The following is a 3,622-nucleotide window of genomic DNA, read 5'->3' on the forward strand; positions in this document are numbered from 1 at the left end:
ATGCTCAATGATTTTAGGAGAAGAGTAGATGAATTCAGTGGGAACTTTAACAAAGAGATAGAAAACATACAAATGGAGATGGAAGAACATAAAAGAGAATCAGTAAGAAATAAAGAATACAATATCTGAGCTGAAGAGTACATTAGAGGAAATCAACAGAGTGGATGAAGTGAAGGATAGAATCAGCGATTTAGAGGATGGAGTAGCAGAGGAAACCCAATCAGGACAATAACAGGAAAAAAGAATTAAAAAAAATGAGACTAGTTCAAGGGGCCTCTGGGACAACATCAAGTACAACAACACTTGCATCACAGGGGTACTAGAAAGAGAAGTGAGAAAAAGAAATTCAAAATTTATTTTAAGAAATATTGACTGAAAACTTCCCTAACCTGGTGAAGGAAATAGACATACAAAACCCAGGAAGTGCAGGGAGTTCCAAACAAGATGAACCTAAAGAGTCCCATGCCAAGACATATCATAATTAAAATGCCAAAGGTTAAAGATAAAGAGAGAATCTTAAAATCAGCAAGAGAAAAGCAGTTAGTTACTAACAAGGGAACTCCCATTAGACTGTCAGCTGATTTCTCAAAGAAAACTTCATAGTCCAGAAAGGATTGGGAAAAAATATTTCATGTGATAAAAAGCCAGGACCTACAATCAAGATTACTCTCCCCAGCAAAGCTATGATTTAGAATCGAAGGACAGATAAAGAACTTCCCAGACAAGAAAAAGCTAAAGGAGTTTATCAACACCAAGCCAGTATTACAGGAAATGTTGGAAGGACTTCTGTCAGAAGAAAAAGATATGTTTCAAAAGTCTAAATAAAGAATGACAATAACTACATATCTATCAAAAAGTACTTCAAATGAAAAAGAATTAAGTGCTCCAATCAAAAGATACAGTGGCTGAAGGGACAAGAAAACAAGACCCTTACATAGGCTGTCTATAAGAGATTCACTTTAAATTGAAAGACACAGACAAAAAGTAATGGGCGGGAAAAAGATATTTCATGATGGAACTAGGGGATATTATACTGTGTGAAGTAAGTCAAATAGAGAAAGACAAATTCCATATTATTTCATATACATGTAGAATGCAAAGAGCAAAATAAACATTAGAAACAAACTCATGGATACAGAACACATTTTGAGGATTACCAGATGAGAGGGGGTTGGGAGGTTGGTGACAAAGGGGAAAGGGATTAAGAAGTACAAATTGATAGTAACAAAATGATCATCGAGATAGAAAGTATAGCATAAGGAATATATTCAATAATATTGTAATAACTTCATGGTGTCACATGGACATTAGATTTATTGAGGTGATCATTTCATGAGTTATATAGATGTCTAATCACTATGTTGTACACTTGAAACTAATATAATATTGTATGCCAACTATAATTGAAAAATAAAAAATATTATAAAAAATATATGACTTCACTCTTTTTATAAAAAATGTGAACTTGGTATAATATTCTTTTTGTTTTTATTTTTCTATACCACAGCCAACTTAAATAATAAAATAGGAAAATGGGTTTTACGCACTAACTTCATGAAATGACATGTGAAAATATAGTCATCAAACAAAAATATTTTAACAAACTATATACTTGCATATGACAAATGCTAACAAAAATGATTGCCTTTTCCACCCCCTCATCAGTTTTACAGAAGTTATTAAACATTTCTCATGGGCAAAGCACTAGTCCTTTTTTTTTTTTTTTTTCCAGGGGGGAAGAGTCAGAATATGGGCATAGGAGCCAGTTAGCTCTTCTACTATAATAGAGTAGAAGTCACAGAAGAACCATGGTAGTATTTAAAATAAGTCTTTTTAAATTTTTGTTCAATTTTTTCAGGATCACATTCTTGATATTATTGAGGGCTGATGAAATGATTAGGAGTAGTGTACAATTGCCTGGATGTTCCAACTATCTAGTAAAAGGGAGAAATTGGTACTTTAGGTTTGCTGATCTCATGAAAACATCTCTTGTTGGTTGCCTTTAAAGTAGGTGGCATTTTGAGAAAAAAAAAAATTACTTCATTTTTGTTTCAGTTTCAGAGCAGATGTGACTCATAATTCTAAGTGTACTTGGACATATTTCATATGATAAATGGTCTCCTTGACCAAACTTTAGACAGGACATCTTTTTGACTAGGCCTTGGTCTTGGCTCTCTTCCTGTCTTTTGGCCTGCCTAACCCCATTCTAGCAATAATCCTGCTAAATCAGTTGGATGAGATTCCTCCTATCCTTAACAACTGATCATCCTAGCTTACTTTCATCAAGAATTCTGTTAAGTAGGTTTAGCAAGAATCTCCCTTCCCTTGATATCTTCTCTTAGTAATTTTCCATCTACTGACCCCTTCACTCTGCTCCTTGTCACTAAATCTCTAGCTGTCTTTAATGTATTCAGACTAGAGCCTGATCTCTCAGTTCTGTTGTGATAGTTATGACACCTATTTCAGTAGTCTAGAATAAAGTTGCCCTTACCACCTATGGCCATGCTACCCTGAACACGCCAGATCCTATCTGATTTCGGAAGCTAAATAGGGTCGGGCCTGGTTAGTACTTGCATGGGAAGATCATCGAGGAAGACCAGGTGCTGTAGGTGTAAAAATTAATAATAAATAAATAAAGTTTTCTTTACCATTTTAACAAGGTGTCAGAATATTTTTTTTTCTTTAACAGGTATTGAAAAGACCAATATCAGAACTCAAGAAGATATACATAGTTATCTAAAATGTAATTTAACTGACAAGTTCGCATTTTTTGGAAAGTAACTTATTATATCTCTTGGGGACACAGTGCTGTCATGTAGTTTACAGACACTTTCATGAAACTCTGTAACTGGGAATATCAACCTGTGAAATAGAAAGAAGATACATATGTTATATGGGCATATTAAACCCCTAGTCAAGGCTGAAAGACTCTGGGGGTAGAAACTATATACTAGTCTAGAGAAGTAGGGCTCTCTTCAAAAACCTGTAGGAATGGCAGTGAGGAAGAAAGACAATAAAAAATGAAGACCAAGACTTTAAGATCTTATGGTCCTTATATTTGCATTTTTAAATGTGAGTGTTTATGCCTTTGCTGAATATTAACATATGTTTAGAGCAGATTCCCTCTTTTCATGATACAATTCATCAAGCGTTAAATTGACTAATACTTATACAGCAGGACTTTGAATAATATTGTTTTATTTAATGTTATTTCATTATAATGTTGATGAGAAAAACAAACAAACAAACAAACAAACAAAAAACATTGATTTCCAGCTGCAGCCTTTGGTTGGCAAAGATAGAGTTTTTTTCTCCTTCGCAAGGTACTATTAAACTTAGAAGCAATTCGTTCCACCTATATATTTAGGTAAACTTTTTACTAAAGTATTCGCTACAACTCAAACATATTGGAATAAAATAAATGCTTGTTTTGAATATGATTCACTGCTTTGTAATTTTTCAATTACAGTTGGCATACAATATTATATTTGTTTTAAGGGTACAAAATAGTGCTTAGACACATATACTTTAAAAAGTGATCACCCCTATATATCTAGTACAAATCTGACACCAAACATAGTTATTACAAAAGTATTCGCTACAACTCAAACATATTGGAATA

The 3,622-nt window shown here is 33.4% G+C and overlaps 1 pseudogene; it reads left to right on the top strand.

Moving 5' to 3' along the window:
- The first annotated feature begins 2,492 nt into the window (after positions 1–2,492).
- LOC111740418 lies at positions 2,493–2,612 on the top strand (annotated as a pseudogene).
- The last annotated feature ends 1,010 nt before the right edge of the window (positions 2,613–3,622 follow it).

Source organism: Pteropus vampyrus, unplaced genomic scaffold (assembly GCF_000151845.1).
Source record: "Pteropus vampyrus isolate Shadow unplaced genomic scaffold, Pvam_2.0 Scaffold63, whole genome shotgun sequence".
NCBI classification, from domain to species: Eukaryota; Metazoa; Chordata; class Mammalia; order Chiroptera; family Pteropodidae; genus Pteropus; species Pteropus vampyrus.